This window comes from Schistocerca cancellata, chromosome 4, assembly GCF_023864275.1.
Source record: "Schistocerca cancellata isolate TAMUIC-IGC-003103 chromosome 4, iqSchCanc2.1, whole genome shotgun sequence".
Lineage (NCBI taxonomy): Eukaryota > Metazoa > Arthropoda > Insecta > Orthoptera > Acrididae > Schistocerca > Schistocerca cancellata.
The window spans coordinates 375,246,630-375,274,008 of NC_064629.1; positions in this window are offsets into that span (position 1 = coordinate 375,246,630).

The following is a 27,379-nucleotide window of genomic DNA, read 5'->3' on the forward strand; positions in this document are numbered from 1 at the left end:
GGTGGCGACCCTAATCATAACGCAATAACCCGTAGAAACAGGTTAGTTACACTATTTAACCAGCTGGCCAGCTAGCTATTTAGCCAGTCAGTGTCCAGGAATGAATATCCCACATCACACGAGTGATCCAACAAGCCACTGACTTATCCATACTAAGTGCTCAGGTTATCTTGTAACGTTTGGATTTTTGGTGGAAGTAACTGTAGCAGATTAGCAATGGAGCTCCGAGTGACAATGTTCTCTAGAAGATCACTCACCTGAGGATCTTCTCTCCCAGGCGTCGCATTTCTTCTTTCTTGCAGGTGTTTCGTAGCCTAGTAAGAAACTGTTTTACAAAAAGGACAGTAGAGAAGCCATAGACCATGAAAGTCAGGATAATCTGGCGAAACGTATATACTGAAATGAACACATAAATTTAGAGGTAACCCTGTCACAAGAATTCATAAATTGTTACACACGGAATGTAGCCGTTGCAGCCGGCCGCGGTGGCCGTGCAGTTCTAGGCGCTGCAGTCCGGAACCGCGGGACTGCTACGGTCGCAGGTTCGAATCCTGTCTCGGACATGGTTGTGTGTGATGTCCTTAGGTTAGTTAGGTTTAAGTAGTTCTAAGTTCTAGGGGACTGATGACCTAAGATGTTAAGTCCCATAGTGCACAGAGCCATTTGAACCATTTTTTTGTAGCCGTTGCGCGAGCATACTTGCTGTAGGATGAGTTTATTTAAAATACACACGATCACTCACAAACCTGTCTTCAGTATGAGTACCAGTCCCCAGAGAGAGCACACAAATGAAATAGCGGATATCACTATAATCAGAGAAACTAGCCACGTTTGACTCTAACAGCAACAGGTGTTGGCAAAAACAGTTTACTACCGGTCTGCAGCGCTAGTACCTTGCTGTAGAGGTGTAGCGCTAACGCAGTCGCAACCATCGTAACTGCGGACTGCCTCAGAAACATCACGGATGCTTACCGGATGACTAAACCTATGCAGTTCTCAGAGCAACGGGAAGCATCATCCATTAAAAGGCTGTAACTGCCGTAGACTGAACTTCGCGATATTGACTCATCTATAAACTGCAAAGGTATGGGGCTAGAGCAGCGCAGGGTAGTCGCGCGATCTGAGACATCTTGTCACGGGCCTTGCGGCTTCCCCCGTCGGAGGTTCGAGTCGTCCCTCGGGCATGGGTGTGTGTGTTGTCAATAGCGTAAGTTAGTTTAAAGTCAGATTAAGTAGTGTGTAGGCTTAGGGACCGATGGCCTCAGCAGTTTGGCCCCATAAGGCCTTACCACAAATTTAATTTTTATAGGACTAGAGTGCTACTCTTCAGGTTATTCAAACACTCGCTCGATGAACTACAGTGCACCTCCGCATCACGCGAAAAGGTCCTCGTAGCCATCCTAACAGTGGAGAGAGGTGGAACTGTTTCTGCTGTTCTGGCCGCCTGGAGTGTAGAATTCCATCCCTCACGTTGGGTGCCATGGAATGGCGAGAATTCTCAGAAGGCGTGAGAACCGTATGTACCTCCGCCACTACGTAGCTCCAACGACGGTTTAAAATACTGGCCAGAATAGCAAGGTTTCGCCATCTTGGCCGTTTCCTACATTAATTAAACGGGGACTGCCAAAATTATCCTGTCCCCTCTAACTCATGATCCTCTATGTTGACAGTACCTCGGTACTATCTATGGACTTGAAAGATTAATTTAGTGGTGTTAATTCAATGATCAAGTTTGATGAATTGTTAATTAATTATTCCACTGATCGGAGTTAGGTATCAGTTTATTCGGAATTTTATAGGGAGTTCGAATCTGTGATCATAATTAAAGGAATAATTTTATTTCGCTCTCTTCCTTTGTGGTGAGGACAGGTCTGGACAGATGCTGTGGCCTTGCAACGTGCTTGATAAAGTCACTGCTTTACGGCTGCCCCTCAAGGTTCCGATTTGGGAAACATCTGTCCTCGCAGAAAGCGAGCCCTTCCCAATTCCAGTACATAATAACAATAAGAAACACATACACAATACCATTAAGACATATGATACGCAAACCAAATTTTTAATAAATTGTTTCTCGCAGGACTATCTCTGTACAAGACATTTTATAAATTAATTCCTTAACCTAAATACAATTTGCCCTCAATACTGCCGCCATCATTTTTTTTCCCAAATTTAATTTCATGAGAGAGGGAGGACAGTGTGACCAAAGATGGACCCTTCCCTTAAACAAATTTTATCGGGGCTGTAACGACTGTCAGATCACTGCACTTGATTAAAGCGTTAGTTTTCCTGGACGATTCACTGAACAAGGGTTCGTTGGCCCTGTAATTTTACGCTACGCTCTGGCACTCACACCACGTAGGGACGCCACGTGCTCCTGACGCTTCTGGCGAAGGGGTTAGTCGGAGGGCGCAAGGGGCGAAGGCAGCAGCCGCATTGATCACTTCGCCAAAGGCAGGAGCGGCAGCCTTTTGTCGGCGATTCTGAAACATTGTTCCAGTACAACTCTTTGCCTCCTACTGGCCCGCGACCTTGACAGGCGTGCGCTTGCCGCCAGCTGTTGTCGCTTTGTAGTAAACTGTCCTGTAAACTCGATGGAGACGTGTGTTTTCCGGTTCTCTGATGGAGTTCCCGCGACATACAAGCTAGGGGGCCACGAGTGAGGAACGTCGACTCATAGTCTTCAGGCGTCACAGTTAAACATCTTATAACTAACAAAAAATTTACATATTAATGACATCAGTTTCTGATCTACAAATCTTCTCTAATCAGACTTGCGGACTCTGTGATCCCACTTCAGCTTTCGATCGCCCAGCACTCGCAGAATATTTTAACTTAACATAGTCCCTTTTGTTACGCTGAACAGTCTCTGGCCTGTCTGTTCGGCAATATCGTAATTTAACATAATCCCTTTTTCTAGGCTGAACGATTTTTGGGCTGTCTGTTCTCTAGAGACACCGCCACATCAATTGTCCACACTTCTCTTTCGCCTCAGCTACGTCTCTTAGCTTAATATCGAATCACTAAAATACTCCCATTCACACTAAGTTTATTATTATGCTTTTTCTCTCTCAGGTTTCTTTTCCCATTGAAATCACTATCCCTGGAAAGGTTGCTAGACATGTATTGGTGTCAACACTAGGCAGCCTTTTACTTTACAAATCACTGTTTTCCAACCTCTCTATTTTCTGGAATCGCTGAACGGACTGCTCATCGAGACCAACACAATCATAATGGTATCCTCATTGTTAATCTCCAGTTATTCCTTTTTCTTAATTAATTATCTTCCCCACATTAACCCTTACCCCTACCGCTATGTGTTTCTCGTAGTGTATTCTATGAGCTGCCCCCTGCCAGTACGATTCGACATTCATTGACATACAGATAAATATAAAACTTAGCGTTTAATCGTCCATCGCACACTTCTTCGTCGTATTTTCCTAGTGTACAGAGAGCAGGATATTAATTTTACGTTTTCATTCAGGATAGTGGCCTTAGTGACAGTCAGTGGCGTGTGCGTGTGCGTGTGTGTGTGTGTGTGTGTGTGTGTGTGTGTGTGTGTGTGAGGGGTGTGTGTGTGTGTGTGTGTGTGCACGCGCGTGCGTGCGTGCGTGTTTTTGTCTGCTGCTCACGTGATTCAGTTCGATTTCTCGATACTGGTAAAGACCCTGGCGTTACAGATCGGTTCACAAACCTTATCTATCATCGGTAAATATTAGGTTCAAATGGTTCAAATGGCTCTGAGCACGATGGGACTTTACATCTGAGGTCATCAGTCCCCTAGAACTTAGGACTACTCAAACCTAACTAACCTAAGGATATCACATACATCCACCCCCGAGGCAGGATTCGAACCTGCGACCGAAGCAGTCACGCGGTTCCGACTGAAGCGCCTAGAACCGCTCGGCCACCGCGGCCGGCTAAATATTAGGGTGGGGGTGGGGGGGGGGAGTTCATGAATGCGCCGGTCACACCCGTCACGCAAGGCAGTCACTTCCCCAGTGACTCCTGTCTCAAGGGGAACAAACTCCACTTTGTTACTAACCTTAACACCTAACTAAGCTAAGGACATCACACACATCCATGCCCGAGGCAGGATTCGAACTTGCGACCGTAGCAGCAGCGCGGTTCCGGACTGAAGCGCCTAGAGCCGCTCGGCCGTCACAACTTCACCCTTTACCTCTAAGCAAATAAAATTTAAATGACACTACATCAAAACTCCCACTCGAGAATGCTAACCTGGAGTTTTAAATTATTGTGTGGGTGTGAAGAGGTCTAACTGATGAACAGCTCGATATTTTTCAATTTTCTATATTCCTTTCTCGATGCCAATACCTGCGTCGACAACTACGTAGGAGCGGTCGCCTAAACGTTTTCGACTCGGTAGGGACCGTCATATAGCAGACAGAACTTGGCTACTTTCTTCTCTATGAGACCGGACCGGTTATGGATCAAATCGCCTTCCTTAATAGCAGGGCTCTTGGCTGTGCGATCATGGCGCACCTTCCGAGGAGCGACTTTCCTCCTGATTCTAATCAGGGTATTTGTCAATCTTGTTTGTAATTCCTCTTCTGGGGAAGAAGGTAACTGCGCTGCGGCCTCTCGAGCATATGTTCGGCCGGGCAATAGCCTGTACAGTAGTGAATCAAACTGTTATTGATCTTTTCGAACGCCAGGATGTACTGTATCTATTTTGTATGACGACCTGAACAGTGAATCCTTGCCAGTTTTCCCTCAGTTGGGTTTGCTGCAGCGTGGTACACGCTTGTCTGGTGGATAGTGATTCCTTGCTGCTGCATTTCGGCAATCCAGACGCGAGATGTGAACTGTAAGGCACTGTCAGACAAGGTCCCATTGGGGTTACCGAACGTATCAGCGTAACGGCGTAAACACCTCACAAAAACAATAGCCGAAGTGGTTCCCACGGGATAGAACTTAATATACTTCATAAATACATCTAGGATGGCAAAAAGAAACAGAGCTTCAGCTTTTCCTGTAGGGCGACTTCGCATTATATCTACTGACAGTAGTTCTCGCGGTTCAAACGTAGAAACGTGCTGCATAAACCCCGTAATTCTTTCCCTCGCTGGCTTCTACTTCTGGCACAGAACGCACTTGGGTAACTGCTTGACAGTAACTGACTCCATGTTCTTGAAGTGCACATCTTGTTTTAGTATGGCGAAGCACTTTGCAGCCTTGTAGGGCCCAAATAACAGATTGGTCCATTATACGAGGTCGGCTTCTGTGGAATGCAGAGTTTCCACCTCTCGCTGTCTCGATGGGTCAATGTATGTAGAACTCCATCCAACAACCGGTAGTAAATACGCACCGCCTCATTCGCTAGACATTCCAGTAATTTATTCTTAATATCCATAAGCTTAGGATCATCAGACTGTTGCGGAGCAATGTTCTGGAGTTTAAACCTCATTTCGGCGTCGCCCTCTAACCTTCTTAATCCAGCTGATGTCTGTTTCTTTACTCTCTGGGTGGTCCAGACCTTCGTCGGATATCCTGAGACGAAAGCGGGGCAACGAGTCCGGGACAGTGTTATCCTTGCCAGGCACGTATTGGGTGGTATAAGTGAACTCCTGTAGAGCTAATGTCCAGCGCAGTAATCTCTGGTTCAGGTGCTGACAACTATTCAGAAACATTAGAGGGCGGTGATTGGTCACCATCGTTACCTGATGGCTCAAAAGATACTGTCGGATCCGCTGTAAACTCCAGACTACCGTAATAATTCGTTTTCAGTAACGCCAAACCTCCTCTCGCAATCACCCAACATTCGACTTGTAAAGCAAATAGCCCTGTGTTCCTCATGTTCTCCCTCCCCATGCTCCTGATATGAATGCGATCCTATCGCAAAATGTGGACTGTCCATAGCAAGGAAAAACTCCTTGTTAATATCTGGATGGTGGAGGATAAGGTTCTTAGCTAACGAGTCCTTGATGACTTGGAACTAGCGTTCATGCTCTCCAGTCGAACGAAAGGGTACGTTCTTTTTCAGCAGCCCCGTCAGGTGGACACTGTCTACAGTGTAACCCTGTACATATTTGCAAAAATATCCTGTCAGTCCAAGGAACGCCGTCAACTGTCACTGGTTCTTGTGGATCGGAAACTTGCAGATGGATTCTAATTTCTACTCTCCAGCAGGTACACATTTACTGCTAATCACATGATCCAAGGATTTTACTGCGAGGCATGCAAATCTACAATTCCCTAGCCTCACGGTCATGCCAGCTCGAGCCACTGTCTGTAATACATCTCACGGGGTTTTGCAGTGTTCTCTGAAACTCTCTGAGGCGATTACCATGTCGTCCACATACAGCGTGACCCGCCTGTAAACGTCTGAACCCAGGACCGAATCAAGGGCACAGATGAAGTTCGCGACGCTCACATTTAGGCCAGACGGTAGGTCCGTGTCCTCCTAGCTTCCTCCGTCTATTAGTAACGCCATATACTGCATAAATTGTTCTGGAAGCGGTATTAGCCAATAAGACGAGGTCATATCCAATGTGGTGAAAAATTATACCCCACAAACCTCGCTAGGAGTTCTTCTACAGCTTCGGGATCGTCTCGTTCTGTAATTAGGATCTTGTTGAGACGCCTGGCGTGTAGAACCAAATGGATACCACCTCCCGGTTTGTGCTCGGCTAACACCGCATTGTTATAAGAATTGTTGGAGCGCCCAATCACTCCCCATTTCAATATTTGCTCGATCTCCCTTTCCACGGCTTCCCATTCCGACGGAGGGATGTGGTAGGAACATGAATAAAAAAATTTCTCTTCCTTTACACTCAGAGACAGGTGTAGCTGATTAGTCTTCCAGGTCAGTCTTGAAACACGCTGGCGTGCCGTTTCATCTCCGCAAACAAGGACAGACAGCTCCCTTCCCTAATCCTTTTCTCCAGCTCGTCCTCGGGCACCCTAGGTGTGGGGGACACCCTGACTGACAAGACCGGACCTCACCTGACGGGCTGCAAGGCCGCCACAGGTCATCCACCCGCCAGCCCTACAGCCGTGGAGCCCCCCACCCCTCCGTATACCGCTAGTAGTTCATGCAATAGCGGAATGTGTCTGCTCCTGTTCAATGAAATGCTAACGTTTCCACGCTCGCGATCAATGATGGCATTGGTGCTACTCAACCTATCAGTACTCACAGTTTTGCCACAACCAGAGCCGGCTGAAACCACGTAAATCCATGCAGTGACAATTCCAATAACACCTGCTTGTTTACCCACTTGGATCGTGCACCAGTGGCGCCCCTTATCCTTACCGCTGTCATTGGGAAAATTTCCAGTCTGTTCCTCTCCATAGGAAAGTCAAAATACACCTCAGAGATAGCCGAGATAGCTGCACATGTGTCAATGAGTATCTTTTGTGTGGAACCAAAACAGTCTAAAGCTATGTGTGGACTCTGATAAGCCTGTTCTGACAAGACAAATTCTTCCGCCAACAAATCTTCCAAGGGATTCTGCAGGCATTTCCCCTCCCTTCTCGAATCACTAAACACAGCCATCGAGAGTAACTGAACTGTGCCAGCATATCTTCATCTCATTATTGTTCTGGGACCCGGCGCCCATCGTTTTTGCGTTTCTTTCCTCTCAATTACAGCACTGTACTGACATGACAATCCTATCGTACGATTATTCGGGTGGGAATTGTTGCCTTGTCCTCGACCTGACTGACCAGTGGCTTGTCCAGAGCTATTGGTACTAGAGTATCGATTCTGTGGTCGGGCATTACCGCAACCCGTATCTACGATAAGTATTAAACGACGATTTCCCTCCTCTTGAAAATCGTCGAGCGTTGGCAGTATTTCCAAAGAGTATTCTATACTGACGATCGGGACAGTTTTGTTGCCTCGCCCATTCTGGCATCCTATGCTACATTAATAGAATCATTTCCGCGGGATCCATAGGTGGTCCCAGGTCTCGCAAGCCGAAACTACGCATAGAAAAAACTCACGCTGGCTTCCGCGACTGGGACTGTGATCTGGCCCCATCATCAGAGATCATCTAACTCTCTGCTGACGTGCACGGTTCCAATACTGCGCCAGGAACTTACGGCTCAGCTGGAGAAAGTCTGCACAGTATCATGTAGTTATTTGCCACCAAAGGTTCGCCTCGCACACAGTGTTGTCCGAAGGAGTTCAATAACTGCCGTTGACTGATGTCGGCAGAGTCGTGCCAGTCTCGTAAATTTTGGAGGAAGTCCACGGGGCGGATTCTTGAATTCATTCCACTGAAACACTCCCACTTAGGGGGGAGTGTAAGGAAAAACGGATGGTTGTAGCTTCCAAGGGTCTGGGGTAATTCCTCTCTAACCGAAATCAAAGTACTAGTTTCCACCGGAATAGTAGTGGCTCTCTCGCTGGAAGTTATCAATCTGATGTTATTCGATCGGTCTGCCCCAGGAGCCATTCCTACTAGTAAAGCCGGCGGCGCTGCTCCGCTACTACCTGTCGCTGTGACAGCCGACAAATGGACGACCGCCGCGGCTAATCCGTCTGACAGGCCGCCTTTCTCTGTCACGTGCGCGCCCGGAGCGGCCGCTTCTAACGTTCCCCTACCCTACGCTTCGTGAGCCATCTGTCCCGTCCCAGACTCAGAATTTCGCTGGACAGGCACTGCACGGGCAATCTTATCAGCTATTTTGGGCTCTAACTTTAATTCAAACTCCGCTTATTGCGCAGCAACCTTGTCTACAATCCTAGTTTCAAATTCTCCCAATTTTTCCTCTGCTGACTCAAACCGAGATTCCAGAGTACTGAACACTTCGGTGTGACCAGAAATGGCTGTACTGGACTCTCCCACACGTTCGCTCAGCGCTCCAAGTTTAGTTTTTTGCTCTTCAGTTTCACAAGCGACATATACTACTTGCTGGTCAACCCCTTTGTACTTAACCACTTAACCTCTATTGAACAGAGCTTTTCCTCCCTGGTATCCCACGCTACCTTATTTTCCATCAAGGCCTTATCTAGCAGCTCGCTCAGCTTCTGCAGATCAATTGCCTGCACATCACGTCGGCTCGAAAATTCCTCCACGGCGCGCGATTGCAGCTCAAACTTATCGTTCAACTCCGCGCTTAGTTTCTCGTGTTGTGCGCGCAATTCCGCACTTAGGGAAGTGCGCAGTTCTACACATTGTGTCTACACCTGAGTGATTTGAGATGCAATCGCTGCCAGCAACTGTTTCAACATAACTTGCGACGCGTCTACGGCGGCACCTGGGCGTGAAGCGTCACTTGCCTGGTGGTGATTTGCGTCTGCCATTGGCGGTGTTTGCGGCGGCGCGGCGGTCTCCCCAACGTCAGCGTGCAGACGAGCGACGCCGTCGGCGGAATGTTGACCATTGGGCCAGGCTCCCTACAAAGGCCGGGTTCTGCTGTTTCTTGGAGAAGGGGCTGTGTGTCACACAGGGCATCCAGCCTTTGTCCTTCTCCGTCTGCCAAACCACCTATACTGTTCCGCACGCGATCCCTCATGGTAAAAGTGTGGCTGCTTGCAACGAAAAACTAATAAAACCCGGTTTCTCTCTGATTTTAAATTTGAATGTCTGTCGCCACCTATAGAGTAAGGGTAGTGGGAAACAGGTGGCGGTGTTGTCGTCACTATGACACGGCCAAGAGCGGCGAACAACAGTAGCTGGGCTGAAAACTTGCAATCAGGAGAAATAGAAAATGTCGTGGTTGTGAAACCTAGTCAATCCTGTCACGGTCGCCACGTCTGTAGCGTTTGTGATTTTGGTTGAAGTAACTGCAGCAGATTAGCAATGGAGCTCCGACTAACAATGTTCCCTAGCAGATCACACATCTGAGGATCTCCTGTCCTAGGCGTCGCATTTTGTCCCTTCTGCAGGTGTTTCGTAGCCTAGTAACAAACTGGGCAGTAGGGAAGCCACAGACCATGAAAGTCAGGGTAATTTGGTGAAACATATATTGAGAAATGAGCACATAAATTCAGAGCTAGCCCTGTCGCAAGTATTCATAAATTGTTACAGACGGAATGTAGCCGATGGTGTGATATTCCCTGCTGGGACCGCCAGTATTTTATCTTGCTAGAAGCTCGCCTTGATGCAACTTGATACACGTGAAGTAGCATATGGTACAAAAGTGGAGTGAGGTAGAAGCAGCAGATGGTACAGTATGTACTATACCCGTGGGAGAGTCCGCCAATTTTAATGAACTTGCCTCTGATTCGTCGACACATTCCGGTGTTAGACGCCAAAACGCCTAACTTCTCTTATTAATTATTTATATACTTTTCATTGTATTTGAGCCAGTTTTCAGTATGACAGTCTCTCGTGGCTACCCTACGAGTCTACCGTTTTCTGTTTATTAAATTTCACTAGTTATGAGAAACATAAGTATAATGATATTGCAGCCGAAGTGCTTCAGACACCGTCGGGTCGCTTTGGCGCGCCTGGGAGACGAAGTACTCCGGCCGCGCTAGTCAGACTGTTTCGGCGTTCTGAAGGTCCGGTCACGCAGCTATGTTTCGGGTGCTCTTCAGAGACGGACGTGTATCTCTGTTTCGGACGGACATGTCGTACTCTATATCGGAAGTTATCAGAAAAGTTTTCGTACTATTAAGAAAGCTATGTCGAGTGTTGTAGAAGATAGTGTAAAAAGCGATATTTTAAAATACACTCCTGGAAATTGAAATAAGAACACCGTGAATTCATTGTCCCAGGAAGGGGAAACTTTATTGACACATTCCTGGGGTCAGATACATCACATGATCACACTGACAGAACCACAGGCACATAGACACAGGCAGCAGAGCATGCACAATGTCGGCACTAGTACAGTGTATATCCACCTTTCGCAGCAATGCAGGCTGCTATTCTCCCATGGAGACGATCGTAGAGATGCTGGATGTAGTCCTGTGGAACGGCTTGCCATGCCATTTCCACCTGGCGCCTCAGTTGGACCAGCGTTCGTGCTGGACGTGCAGACCGCGTGAGACGACGCTTCATCCAGTCCCAAACATGCTCAATGGGGGACAGATCCGGAGATCTTGCTGGCCAGGGTAGTTGACTTACACCTTCTAGAGCACGTTGGGTGGCACGGGATACATGCGGACGTGCATTGTCCTGTTGGAACAGCAAGTTCCCTTGCCGGTCTAGGAATGGTAGACCGATGGGTTCGATGACGGTTTGGATGTACCGTGCACTATTCAGTGTCCCCTCGACGATCACCAGTGGTGTACGGCCAGTGTAGGAGATCGCTCCCCACACCATGATGCCGGGTGTTGGCCCTGTGTGCCTCGGTCGTATGCAGTCCTGATTGTGGCGCTCACCTGCACGGCGCCAAACACGCATACGACCATCATTGGCACCAAGGCAGAAGCGACTCTCATCGCTGAAGACGACACGTCTCCATTCGTCCCTCCATTCACGCCTGTCGCGACACCACTGGAGGCGGGCTGCACGATGTTGGGGCGTGAGCGGAAGACGGCCTAACGGTGTGCGGGACCGTAGCCCAGCTTCATGGAGACGGTTGCGAATGGTCCTCGCCGATACCCCAGGAGCAACAGTGTCCCTAATTTGCTGGGAAGTGGCGGTGCGGTCCCCTACGGCACTGCGTAGGATCCTACGGTCTTGGCGTGCATCCGTGCGTCGCTGCGGTCCGGTCCCAGGTCGACGGGCACGTGCACCTTCCGCCGACCACTGGCGACAACATCGATGTACTGTGGAGACCTCACGCCCCACGTGTTGAGCAATTCGGCGGTACGTCCACCCGGCCTCCCGCATGCCCACTATACGCCCTCGCTCAAAGTCCGTCAACTGCACATACAGTTCACGTCCACGCTGTCGCGGCATGCTACCAGTGTTAAAGACTGCGATGGAGCTCCGTATGCCACGGCAAACTGGCTGACACTGACGGCGGCGGTGCACAAATGCTGCGCAGCTAGCGCCATTGGACGGCCAACACCGCGGTTCCTGGTGTGTCCGCTGTGCCGTGCGTGTGATCATTGCTTGGACAGCCCTCTCGCAGTGTCCGGAGCAAGTATGGTGGGTCTGACACACCGGTGTCAATGTGTTCTTTTTTCCATTTCCAGGAGTGTATAAACAAACAGAATACATTAATGAGAGGTGTCGCTAGCATCATTGTCAGTACTACAGATCTTGCCCTCTGTAGATAGAGAGACTAACCTGGGCAACTGGCACCCCACAAAAGAAAAGCACAAACACAGGTTCAAATTCGAGATGACAGCATAGCAGCCTCCGCCGAAGGTCTCACGACCGACGAGCTGTCTTCTGCGCTGGGAACACAACTTTAGAAGACGACAGGTTGGTGGAAAGAACGGCTAGGGACTCTTATTCAATCTCTACAGATCTCTCCAGCTTCCAGATCTGACTTCCAACACGACAGCGTATAATTTTATACTGGCTGAGCATACTTGCTGTAGGATGAGATGAAAATACACAAGATCACTCAGAAACCCGTCCTCAGTAGGAGGACAGATCCCCAGAGAAAGCGCAGAAATGAAATAGCGGATATCACTATAACCAGAGAAACTAACCATGGGTCACGCTAACAAAACAGTTTACCACGCTACATGCTGGTCTGCAGAGCTAGTATCTTGCTGAAGAGGTGTAGCACTAACGCAGTCGCAACCATCATAAGTAGCTGGGGAGTGCTTCAGAAACGTCACGAATGGTTCCCGGATGACTAAACCTATGCAGTTCTCAGGGCAATGGGAAGCACCAGCCGTTACACTGAATTTCGTGATGTTGACGCATCTACAAACTGCAACGGAATGGGGCTGGAGAGCTGCTCTCCAGGTTATTTAAAGGGTCGGTCGATGAACTACAGTGCACTTCTGCGTTACGCGAAAAGGTCATCGTAGCTAACCTAACAGAAGTGAGGAGTGCAACCGTTCCTGCTGTTCTGGCCGCCTGGAGTGATAGAATTCCACTCCTCACGGTGGGCGCCATGGAATGGCGAGAATTCTCAGAGGGCGGGGAAACAGTTTGTACCTCCAGCACCGCGTGGCTCCAACGACGATCTGAAATAATGGCCAGAACAGCAAGCTAGATTTTATCGTCTTTGACGTTTCCTATATTAATTAAACGGGTAATGTTAAAATTATCCTGCCCCTCTAACTGATGGTCCTCTATGTAGGCAATACCTTGGTAGTGTCTGTGGACAGGGAAAAATTTATTTAGTACCATTAATTCAATGATCAAATTAGATGAATTGTTAATTAATTATTCGAATATTCGGAGTTAGGTATCAGTTTACTCGGAATTTTATATGGAGCTCGAATCTGTGATAATAATTTTATTTCCCACTCTTTCTTTGTGGTGAAGACTGGTCCGGACAGATGCTGTGGTCTTGCCACGTGCTGGAAAAAGTCACTGCGCTGCAATCTTAGGTGGCAACCTGTACCTTGGTGGACTGATGAGTGGTGCTCAGCAACCTGGGCCGTATGTGTGGATCTGTGACGGTTCAAATGCCGCCCAACACCTGACAACCTCATGGCCTTTCGAGTCGTGAGAGCCGAGGGTCGATGCGAGATTAAGAAGAGCAACGAAACATCATAGCAAGCGTTCCTGGACTCTATCAATCGTTCTACTTGTTTTACAGAAGTATGGGAATCCATCTGTTAGATTTACAGTAAGCAGAGTCTTTTACCAATAGCGGCAGTACTGAAACAAGGATGTTTTCAAACAATGCTCAAAGTCATCGCTCAGACAGACCATTTTGTAACAACTACTGGCAATCCCAGCCAGGATCCGGCGTTCCGCCGCTACTGTGCGACCAAATAGAGGAGCCTGTTGGACTTCAGATCCAACAACTCTGAGTCTTACAACTGCCCTTTCTCCATGTGGGAGCTGGATTCGGCACTGTGTAAGGCTTGTGATACTGCTCCTGGTGACCACCAAATCCTGCGCAGCATGCTTCGACATTTGCAAATAGCTTCAAGAACAGTCCTCCTCGAATGTTATCATTTGATATGGCAGGCAGGAACACTTTCCCAGTTCGTGAATAGGGGCAAATTTTTATACTTCTCCTCAAACCATGAAAGGACTGAACGTGTCTAGTAGCTACAAGAGCGTCGCCTTAACAAGCTGTGTAGGAAAGATCATGGAACAAATGGTTAAACGTCGCCTACTCTGGATGTTAGACACCAAGCAACTCCTTACCCACTCTCAGTATGAATTCAGGAGCTTTCAATCCACTGTCGATGGTTTGACCCTGCTGTAGGCTTTCCTACGTAGCCATCACTGTATCGGTATACTCTTTGACATAAGTAAGGAGTACAACATTAATTGGAGACACAATATTCTAGGGCAGCTCCACCAGTGGGGCATTCGTGGTCATTCCCAGTCTTCATATGGTCCATCCTATCTAAAAGCTTTCTTCAGTCTCTAGTTGATGATGTACCGTCAGGTCATTTTGAGCTGGAGCCTGGTGTTCCTCAGACAGTGTTTTAAGTGTTATCGTCTTTGCCATAGCTGTAAACAGTATCACGTCTATGGTCAGCAGTCCTGTACAATACTCCTTATTTGTGGATGATTTTGAAGTTTCCTGTTCCTCGTCCATTGTGCAACAATGACTCATTAGTTGCAACTTACTGTGCAGAAGATAGTGGAGTGGCCTACAAAGATGGGTTTTCAGTTTTCTGCAGATAAGTGTGCATGTGTTCATTTTAATCATTCTCGTAGTATTTTTAATTTACCTGATTTGCATATGAGGGACCACAGTCTACTTTGACTCCAAACTATCGTGGTTACCACACCTAAGAGACCTGAAAGTCATAATCCATAAGGCGCTGAACACCTTAAAGAGCTTTAACCACAGATCTTGGAGAGCAAACAGGGTATGTCTGCTACACTTTTATAGGGCTTTCATCCGATCGTGGCTAGACTATGGATGCACAGTGCGTGGATCAGCAAAGGCTTCTTATCTGAAGGTCACTGGCGCTATCCACCATGAGGGGATGCTTATAGGACCAGTCCCATACCCAGTCTCTGTGCCGAGGCTGTGGAAATGCCACTCACCATTCAGCCGCAATTCCTCACGTTGCATCAGGCATGTAAGCTCCTTGATGACCTGAATTCCTCAACATGTCACTTTCTTGCTCGTCTGTCTCTGAAAGTCTCGCCTTCAATCGTCGATGAATAACAAGGCGTCTGGGATCGAGACCTGTTCAGATTCCCTGAGTGCCCTTCACTCTATACAACGCTTAGGCTGGAGAAGGAGATTTATTTTCTGCTGAGTGCCAAGGCACGAAGGTACTGCAAGAAACGAAAGGGTGGATGTAGCAGCCAAAGAGTCATGTCACGATCCTCAGTTCGTTCTGTGTGCCATCCCCCTGCGTGCTGTCACCTTGCTGTTGAGGTACAGAGTCATGTATCGATGGGAAGAAGAGTGGCTGGAAGCGACAGATAATAAGTTGAGTCTCGTCAAGTCCATAGCGCACCCTTGGCGTACCTCCTTCGAGCCAAGCAGGTGAGGTCCTCCTAAGTCGTCTTCGCATAGGCCATAGACACATGACGCATGGCTTCTTGCTCCAGCGAAAGGTCAAATGGTTCAAATGGCTCTGAGCACTATGGGACTTAACATCTATGGTCATCAGTCCCCTAGAACTTAGAACTACTTAAACCTAACTAACCTAAGGACATCACACAACACCCAGTCATCACGAGGCAGAGAAAATCCCTGACCCCGCCGGGAATCGAACCCGGGAACCCTGGCGCGGGAAGCGAGAACGCTACCGCACGACCACGAGCTGCAGACAGCGAGAGGTCCTTCCAATGTGTGGTGCCTGTGGCATAGAGATCACAAAGCACCACATTTTACTAGACTGTGTTTTATTTCCGGACCAAATAAAGGGAGCTCGTTTGGCAACAGATTTGTCCTCTACTTTGCCTGACAATTAAACGAATGTGGTACGACTTTCACAGTTTTGTTAATTATCCGACTTGTTATCTAAAATTTTAGGGCGACATTTTTAATGTTCATCAGGGTGGCTGATTTTTGGTAAGTGATGAGCCAGCCACATATTCGTTTCAATTTATTTTAGTTTTACTCTTATCTTCCTTAGTTTTACTTAACAGTTTTAGAACATCTGACCACTTTTCACGCTTTGTTCCATGATGCAAGCTAGTGTGATTGTGTAGGTGATCATTTGCGAGATTGGATGACAATGTTTGTAACTTTATTTCAGATTGATTTTAATCTCTTTTTTGTATTTTCTCTATTTTAACCACTTTTGTTTCTGCTAACTTCGTAAGGGGGCTGAAAAACTCGTTTTTGAGCGCCCACAACCCACAAACACACACACACGCACACACACACACACACACACACACACATCTTATCAGTTCAAGATAATATCGGAAATCAGGGAATTATATAAACACAGCAAAGTGTACTTTGCCTACCCTACTCTTTGCGCTAGATATGCATGTCCCTATAAGCCAATCTTCACCTGTGAAAATCATATAATATGAAACCAGAATACAGGTCATTAAAATAATGAAACATATTAAAACAAAGAGAGGTCTTTACAATGAAAGAAGGTGAGTAGCCGTCTTTATGGCACATAGTTCCGATGTCTGATGCATATTGGACCAAAGTATGTTCTTGGCCACATTCACTGACAGGCACTCCTCGCCCACCCCTCAAAGATCAAGGTCAAGGTCACCCCTCCTACTTCTCCCTCCTCTTCCAAGGTCGAGGTCAAAGCCTCCCACACCTACCCCAACTGTGTGGACTAAAACTGAAGAGATGTTGCCTTATTGGCTGTCATATCTCCACTGATATTTGCTCTAGGTACCCTACTGGTAATCACACTCTGCACACTTGCTAGGTGCATTAACAGCACATGTGTTCTGTATACCATAGTGAGAGAGTCACCTACTGGAATAGACCCAAAATAATGCTGATTCTGTGATTAATGGGGGAAAAACTGGACCTTACGTAAACTCACATATCACACTATGTACATACTACAACAATAGCCACCAACCATGAAAACAATTTAAAACACTGCCACAAGTTCAGAATAGTTATTCCTACAATCAGACATATTACCATTCAATCACTGTGGGTAATAATTACATCGGACCAATATGTTCAATAATTATGCAATGAATCAAAAATGGTTCAAATGGCTCTGAGCACTATGGGACTTCCCCTAGAACTTAGAACTACTTAAACCTAACTAACCTAAGGACATCACACACATCCATGGACAAGGCAGGATTCGAACCTGCGACCGTAGCGGTCGCGCGGTTCCAGACTGAAGCGCCTAGAACCGCTCGGCTACCAGCGGCCGGCTGCAATGGATCAGTGTGACTAAAAAGCTAGTAACAATTACACTCAATCTGTTGGGAGAGCTAGGTTAATTGACATGAACACAGTTAACCGAAAAGAAATGCTTGCCACAGAACACAGACCACAAAATAATACATCCTGTGCCACTAAGAGATATATCAAAGGCTTCTTTATTTAGTGACAGGGCCATCATCAGCTGTGCACCGTTAAGAATCACAACCGGCACAGACTGATTATAGTCACATGTCTGGAATCATGACAGCAGAGGGTCAGGACCCAGTGAGCAGTTGCTGTGAGCATCTGTCTGCACAAATCTGCAGCAAGAAGCAAAATGTGGGCCCATCGCCCACCACCGTGTTCCCCCAATACCGACCCCTGGTCCCCCACCCTCATGAATGCTGCGATCTTCATGCCAAGGGTTGACAGATGTAGCTCAAATAAAAAAGCGACCCCACTCAGCACAATATCTGTCGTTGGAATGCAAAGCTGAGAGCATAAAAAAATCACTCAGTTATGGCTATACAGTGTTCTCAAGTTACAGGCGACCATCACCACAATTTGCCGACACCAAAAGTCAATTTCTCTACTTTAACAATTTTTCCAAGAAGTCTGTTACCACACATTGTTTTCATATACTCGTATGCAGGCAACCACAGTACTCTATCAGCAAGCCACTGCTGTCACTGCACCCCACCCAAAGGTCACAGGCAGAGACGTACTGCACTGCTACGGTCTGACGGTCTGGAGCATGCCGCCCCACTCTGTCCCCCCCCCCCCCCCTCACATCAGACCATCTTCCACTGACATCCTACACCCTACTAGTTTGCCACAGCTAGAACTCCTCGCGCTGGTTCCTTCCACATATGTGGGCTTCTGATGTTGTATCCCAGTTAGTGCCATTCAGTGTGTAAGACATATATCAGTGCCGCATTTTCCAAGAACACATGGCGGAAACTACTAGTCTTGCTTGAGGAACATTCTACAGATACAAGTGGAAGCATGTGGTGGTTATCCACAGTAAATCACAGATAAATATCTGCTTATGAGAAATGTTACGATTAAGTTTTATTTCTGCACAATATAAAACACAAGTTTAACTACGCTTTATAGAACATTGTAAGTGAAGCTATGGATTCATGCATACAAAAATAGCCTCAAAGATGATTATGCGAAAGGTAATTTGACACATCAATTGTTTTGCCAAATAGTACTATAAAAGTATAAGATGACCTTTGGCTGAAAGAAATGCGAAAGTGCAGCAACTATGTAGCGTGTAGCCAATAAAAGCGCAGACAGTTTAAAGCAGGCCTGGCGAAACAGCGCTCCACAAGCTCGAGCACTCCACCCGCGCTCCTACCTAACATCCCAAGCGCAGCGGCCAAGGGGGCTGAGATGTGTGGAGTAACGGGAAAAAGCTGCAGGCGGATGCTGTTAGAGTGAGGCAGTCGGCTTTTCATAGTATTCTAGCAATACCAACTGTGTTACATTACATTTACGTTCTGCATTGGGAATACTATGTTGTCTACACACTCGTCCAAATAAAGAAAAAGCTGAGAAGCCACATCTTTCAGTGCTGAATGGGAAATCTGCCATTGCAGTACTGTGAGCTGGAAAAACTATCATTGGAACACCATTACAACACCAGCTACGAAGACGATATGATGCACTTCTTTTCTGATGAACGAGAGTAAATGCTGGCAGAAATTAAAGTGACCATTAGGAAGAAAATTGTGTTAAAGATAATTCGAACAATAACAAAATCTTTTATCGTCGATGTCATCAATTATTTGAGTTCATTAAGTCTTAATGCAACGGGAGGATCATTTGGTAACAGATATTGTGGGCAAGATTGATGCTATCAAACAAAAATTAATCCTGTGGAAAAACCAGCTTCAAGTTAATGGCATGGAACATTCCCCAGTACTTAAGGCAGTCATTTGTTGACCAAACGTGACAGACTACTTTTAAATAATTGAACCATTTAATCATGAGTTCTCAAGGATATTCCAAGACTTTTCTCATTGAAGGCAGATTTCGATGTACCTCCTTATTACTGCCAAGTTGAGCTGATAGACGTACAACATACCACCCACCTCGAGGACGTGTTTGTCTAATTCAGGAATTTTCAAAACTCTTACAAAATGGTACCCCTAGAGCTATATTCTCTACTGCACAGACAAACCTTTAAAGTTATTTCAGTGTTGATACAATGACTGCGTGCAATTGGTTTTCTTTCTGCTATGAAATAGAGAAAGTCTCATGAACGCTTGGGTATAACAGATTTTAATTTGCCTAATACCCTGTGTTTACATTACGAATCGCAGTTCCAGGTATACTACATTTTCTAAAGCCGAAATGTGTATAAATTTATATAACCTATTCATACCTCTGCTCGCTGTATTAGCACTGAGTAATGTAACTGAATAAGTAGTAAAGTTATTATTTTGGTGGAAAAATAAAAAACTAGAAATAAATACTTGCGATAAAATCCTGCTTATAAAACTATGCCAGCCTCTTTCAAATAGTCTCACTGTGTCGCAAACACGTCTTGTAGCGGCGCCGTGCGTTACAAATTTCCACTCACCTTGTGGTTGATCTCTTCTCATACGCACGCCTCCTTGAAGTTACTGAAATGCAGTTCTCAGCCGGAAAAAGCTGTAGAAAAAACAGCTGTAAACCTCGTAACCACAAGTCGCATTAGAAATTATTTTGTCGTTGGAAGCAATAGTTGAATGAAAGTATTTATGTGCGTAAAATTTCACTCTATTACAGTAAGCTCGCATATACCATCCCCTAAAAAGCCTTACACTAAGCAGCACAAAATCTAAAAAGTCCCCATACACAAATCACTCATAACTGTAGCCAGTTTGTGGTATTATTATCTTTCAGCGAAAATTTACTTAGGGATTAATTCTTTCAGAATAGCTCTCTCAAACGTTACTATAATCAGTCTCATACGTAACAGAATGTTCACGTTCGCGAGTAAGTAACACGCCACGCGGGACTTAATTTAAAATGTCACCGAAGTTCCGAATTTCACACTGTGCATTCAATCGAACTCCAAATGGCTCTGAGCACTATGCGACTCAACTGCTGAGGTCATCAGTCGCCTAGAACTTAGAACTAATTAAACCTAACTAACCTAAGGACAGCACACAACACCCAGCCATCACGAGGCAGAGAAAATCCCTGACCCCGCCGGGAATCGAACCCGGGAACCCGGGCGTGGGAAGCGAGAACGCTACCGCACGACCACGAGATGCGGGCAATCGAACTCCCTTCCACACTTTATGGCACTTCTCAAACATTTTTGTACCAAAATATCACAATATTAATAATTTTCCTCCGAGCACCAATCAATAGGTCCGACCAATATGAGATCCAAGCCCCGGTACTACTCATCTCTCTACACAAAAGAAGTTTCTAGTTCCCATAATACATGCGTATATGCAAATTTCTGATTGGCAGAGAACGATCACAACCAGTCAGAAAGCAGCATCAAACCCGCTCAATCTAGAGCATATATAAGAGAACCAATCAAAATTTGTCACTGAATCAAACCAGTAAATTAACAAACAAATTTTGAAAACCCACAAATATAAAATTAATTCCTTCTTACTAAAACTACTTTACCGAAATCATATTCTCGTTCTCCAGGACCATAAACTGACGATATAGTATATCACAAATTTCCCGGTACGAATGACTATCACACACGTCATTCTCGAACGTTCTTCACAGAACCATTTACTTCAATGTATAGTATAAAAACTTTACTCAAGCATTATTTCGCATTCACACCTTCGTTCACTCTCGTAATTTAGCACAATTATAGTAGTAATAAATAAACAATTATAAAATTAAACAAACAGAATTGCAAATAAAAAATGACAGTATTTTGACTGCAGCTTAAACATTGTCCGTTCGTTGTGACCTCTACCAGATCGCATAGAAACTATATACACACCGACGTCTGATGCCATTTACCCTGTGTGTAAATCATACTGCGCGTCTGTTCACTGCTGTTGAGACCTCAGTAGGCACAATTTAAGGCGCTATGCCTCAGTCTTCCTGAGTTTCCCCCATGTATAGTCTTTGGCATATACCCATCTCACTCACACGCTTGTTTGGAACAGTTAAGTGATGGGGGAAGCTGTAGCGCAGAGCAGACCCAGCTGTACACGAGCGCACTCTGGGAACTCAAATCTTGGCCAGGTTTGGTTTATGGTAATGTCAGTTGTCAGGAAGAGCGCTAAAATTTATAAAAAGAATCTGTAGAGCGTATATACAGATGTGTACGTAGGCACCACTGACCATATTCAAACTTGATGCACTATGCCTCGCTGCCTCCTATCCCCCAGCACTGGGGTGTCGTGATTTATCCGCAGGGCCAGGTCCCAACTGGCAGATTTTTGCAGTTTCGGGTAAGTGCAGTGTGATAATTAATTACTATTGTTGTTACATTATATTCCCCTTGTAGAAGAAATAGTAGCATCAGCTCAATCCAATGTCTAGCAAAGAAGAACCTGAGAATTTACCACGTAGATAATTGTCAAATACACCACTAATTTCCTAGCCCAGATGATGTTTTTATGTGCGTAATATCCACATGCCGCTTTTCTCCATATGGTGGACGGTACATTAACCCAGGTCCAGGGAAACCTAAGTATTAGTTCTACATTCTTATAGTCCATATCCTCCACATACATCCTCGTTTGATGAACTGTAACGTCAAGAGAGAATGGAAGATGATTTTTAAACTTTTACCTTTAAATAGATTTTCCAGCAGTTTATGTCCAAACTAAAGCAACCACGTCCATGTAGCCACCTTTCTGCGGTTGCAGCTTGTATCTCAGTGGAAGTAGCGAGGATGTTACCCCGTAGAGTGGCCGTGCGGTTAGAGGCGCCATGTCTCAGACTGCGAGGCTCCTCCCGCCGGAGATTCGAGTCCTGCCTCGGGCAAGGGTGTGTGTGTTGTTCTAAGCATAGGTTAGTGTAAGTTAGTTTCAGTAGTGTTAAGCCTATGGACCGATGACCTCTGCAGTTTGGTCCCTTAAGACCTCACACACATTTGAACATTTTTTTCGTGGATATGATTGTCATGCTCTACTTACAATTATACATTGCCTCACACCACAGTAATTTCCTGTGAGATGGTAACACACAGTTCAAGGCTGCTTTAATAGTACTGGAAATTATGCTTTAAAGTGTTTTATATAATGAAATATTCTCTCACAACCCTCTAACAATCATCCATCCTCTGCATTTCGATATGTTCTTACTGACAGCCTTATCGCTGATACATGCTCCAAAGCCCCAAATTGTCTGAAACGCTTCCGATGACCGATACCACACAGAATTCATTGACTGACTAGTGAACTGTTCTGATGGCTCTCATTTCTCTGATTTTCTCAATGCAATCATTTTTTGTAATATATGCTGCCCCGAAACAAACCTTAAATCTCATGTGGAAGTATCAGCGAATCTTGATTTATTGTCGGAACACTAAGAATGTAAATGAAACATACTAAACAGACATTGCCTAAAACACAACTGCCATCATCCACCCTCTGTCGTTCGATATCTCCTTAAAGAAAACGTTTTCTCTGTCTAAGCAAAAAGGTATTTCATAAACTTCCCCAGATGCAAGATTGCATCATGGCAGACTTTGGCAGACGTGATGGCAGACTGTAGGAGACAAGATAGCGTCCAAGATGACATAGTATGATATCACAAGATGGTGAACTGTGACAGGCTGTGACTTTACAAGATGGCAGACCATATGACGGACTATGGCATTAGATAATTGATTGCACTGCAGTCGCTTACCAACGACCTCATCATTATTGTTCTGTTTACCACCGTGGCTTTTCTCATTTCTGTACCGTATAAAGCACTGAATCATGCCTCTCAGAATTGTGAAACATGCCTTGAAGTAGAAAAACTTCTGAACCTGCAGCACTGCGAGCTAGAGTCAGGCCCCAGTTCTCTTCAAGATTGGTATCAGTGCGCACTCTGTGTTGGAAGCCGCGTCGCGTCTGTGCAGTTGCAAGGAACAGCTTTCGATGCCGTATTATGTAACTCGGTATGCACATAACAATGAGTTCGCATTGTGGTAAAGTGTTCATTGCGGAACGACTTCAGTGATTTATTCTCAGTCTGCGTATGTCGCATTTTCACATGTCGCCGCAGGACAGACTTTCTACCATTACTAGCATGGCATTTGATGAGTATTAACATCAAATTTTGGCTAGCATTCACTCTGAACATTTACATCGATAACGATTATTGAACAGTTTCGTTATCTAGGGATAATAGGATCCACATCCACATCCACTCTGAACAGCTCTGATAGTACAATAGCTGATAGTAGCATTGATTGGGTAAACATTTGTCTGGAACTTTATGCTTTATCATTTTCAGAATGTAGTGAAAATTGTTATAGTAAACTGCATTTTCTATGAATCCCAGACATCATCCTAAATCCTCAGCGTAATGAACTTCAATTATCAATGACTTTATTTCTCCATCAGAGTGGGCACAGTGAACTTTAATTACAGGCATCAAGTTTCTGCTAATCACTTTCTGGTTGCCAACAGTGTTGTTAGAGAGACTGGGTTGAGAATGGCAACAACAGAAAATTTTCCACCTTCCGCCCCACAAATGGTAATGGCAGGAGTTGATAATAATAATGAGGAGGTTGGTATGTATTATACAGACTCATTTATGCTGATGCATTCCAAGATTCTATCAGAATAATCTTACCTGTAAAGAAAATTATACCTATCGGGGAAACCCATCTGTAAAAAAAAATCTGTTTGTTGCCAAATGCCTCCCCCTCCCATCCTTGTTCAGTTGTCAGACAACTGGGAAAAGTAGGGGCAGTTTATGATTTCAAAAGATGACGTTACAGAACGGCTGCCAGATGACGGACTATGATGTCAGATAGTTAGTGGTGCTGCAGTCACTCACCAAAGGAGTCACTTGTGTTCTGTTCACTGTAGTGGAAGGACCATGAAGCTTCAGCAGAGATCAGCTGGTCAGAATAAGAGGAAGAAAAATAAAACTGACATATAAATGTAAGTATTATTAACATTAACCAACTCCACTTTGGTCGTTATTATTTTATGAGTTGTCTCAAATACTCTGATGTTTTCTTTGTCATCAGTGCAATGCTTCACTGATGTACTGGAGCAGGACACACAACTGTCCAGTCTTCCACAATGTGCACTATGACTTGTCGAGCCATAGCAGTGCACACATGGGTTTCCAGATTTATCTGATCATCCTGTCTGTGGTTTTGAGTTTCTGGCATCAAATACCCCCACACAGGACAAGAAGAAGAAGAAATATGTTTGTAAGAATTAACCCACACCTCATAACATTTGTTACTGTAACACGTTTATACGTTTTTACATTTCCTCTCACATGTTCTATGGGTGTGTTGTCCTCATTTCAACAGCATAACATCTCACTAAGATACTGGAGCAGGACATGGAACTGATTAGACTTCCATCATATGCGCCATCACTTGTAGAGCTACAGCAGTGCACATATAGGCTACCAGATACATCTTAACAGAATACACAACCAATCATCGAATCACAGTTAAGTGCTCTGTTGATCATAACACAATTCGTCGAACCACAGTACACATACAGGATACCAGATATATCTGAATATGACACACAACCATTCATTGAGCTGCAGTTGAATGGTTTACTAGTACTGGCCACAACATATGACTTGAGTGCCTGGAGATCTAAGTGGACGTAGGTGCAGAAGCAGACAGTGTATGTGACCCAGTAATATCAACTGAGAATGTCAAACATGGTGTTAAAGTCTGCTTTACACAGACCAAGTGAGCTATGTCGTTCAGTGTCACACATCTACAGTCAGACGACAACAAGAATGCCCTCTCTAATTCTCCACCTCCCGGCATAGTCCTATTTCGCATTAAAGCTGCCATTATTGAGATGTATGGGAAAGCAGCACTCGAGGTATGGTCTGGAGATTCGTCCATTTATCTATGCCATTTAAGTGTTATGAACTTTCGTGACCTAGGGGATGTATTATCAGTTGTGACAGACAGACTGAGTGGGTGGCAGCCATATGTCAAAGCTACGTTCAACGATGTTGTGTGTTACTTGCATGAGCAACATGTACTTGTGAATGACTTAGGGCAGTGTATAAGAACATGTGTCTACACAGTACCAAAGTTGGCACCTGTAAGTATTAATTCCATACACGATGAATTCATGGAGTATAAGAAACAATTACTTTGAGAATATTGTATCAGTGAGAGATGACTTATTGCACCCAATGTGTAATAAAATAATACTACACCAGAAATTAGCTCTTCAGTCTATGATGAATAAGATAATGATACTTATGCTACTGCAGGTCTCAACACTGAAGCATCGTCCACACCTCAAACACATCCATTAAACGATTGCTAAAGGGGGATGATAAGTGACATAACTCCTGTGTTTTGAAGAAATCTACGAAGTCCTGACGTCCTGAGTATTCTGGAACTAATTATACCTGAATATCTATGCCGCAGCTGGAGGGCTATGGATTCAATATGAAGGAAGGGGATGATGTTTTTTCCCTGTTTCAGAGGCTTAAATCTAGAAATGTGTGTAAGGTGCTTCATGACATTTATAGGAAACTTATAGAAAGACGTTGAAGTTTGAATACAATTGACTATTATTTGTTTCCTAAACCTCTGATACCATTGTTATATGATATTTCACACAGCCTTCGGTGTGTGTCAAGTGTTGAAGAGCGATGTACTTAATTTTCTGAACCTTGTTATAAACATTGTGATTTGAATGCAGAATGTCAGACTGATAGACCTCCTTCTATTAAGTTGCATTGTGAAGTCTGTAAAAAGGAACAAATAAAATACTTTTTCATATATATGTTTTTTTCCTTAAGCAAACTGGGCCAAATGTGAAGTACTTGCATTGTCATCATGTTTAACTCTTACAGAATGTCATCATTTACATCCAAAAGCATGTACAGAGGAACTAGCAGTAGACAGATAGATACAAAGGTCCCTTAACGAAACATTAATTCTGTAGGGAAATCATATTCATCTGTGTCATTCTATTACTGTTAAACAACAATGGGAGGATTTCCAGAACTGGCGTTCTACGGATCGGAGCGTGGAATGTCAGATCACTTAATCGGGTAGGTAGGTTAGAAAATTTAAAAAGGGAGATGGATAGGTTAAAGTTAGATATAGTGGGAATTAGTGAAGTTCGGTGGCAGGAGGAGCAAGACTTTTGGTCAGGTGATTACAGGGTTATAAATACAAAATCAAATAAGGGTAATGCAGGAGTAGGTTTAATAATGAATAAAAAAATAGGAGTGCGGGTTAGCTACTACAAACAGCATAGTGAACGCATTATTGTGGCCAAGATAGACACAAAGCCCATGCCTACTACAGTAGTACAAGTTTATATGCCAACTAGCTCTGCAGATGATGAAGAAATAGATGAAATGTATGACGAGATAAAAGAAATTATTCAGGTAGTGAAGGGAGACGAAAATTTAATAGTGATGGGTGACTGGAATTCGTCAGTAGGAAAAGGGAGAGAAGGAAACATAGTAGGTGAATATGGATTGGGGGGAAGGAATGAAAGAGGAAGCCGCCTTGTAGAATTTTGCACAGAGCATAACTTAATGATAGCTAACACTTGGTTCAAGAATCATGAAAGGAGGCTGTATACATGGAAGAAGCCTGGAGATACTGACAGGTTTCAGATAGATTATATAATGGTAAGACAGAGATTTAGGAACCAGGTTTTAAACTGTAAGACATTTCCTGGGGCAGATGTAGATTCTGACCACAATCTATTGGTTATGAACTGCAGATTGAAACTGAAGAAACTGCAAAAAGGTGGGAATTTAAGGAGATGGGACCTGGATAAACTGAAAGAACCAGAGGTTGTAGAGGGTTTCAGGGAGAGCAGTAGGGAACAATTGACAGGAATGGGGGAAAGAAATACAGTAGAAGAAGAATGGGTAGCTCTGAGGGATGAAGTGGTGAAGGCAGCAGACGATCAAGTAGGTAAAAAGACGC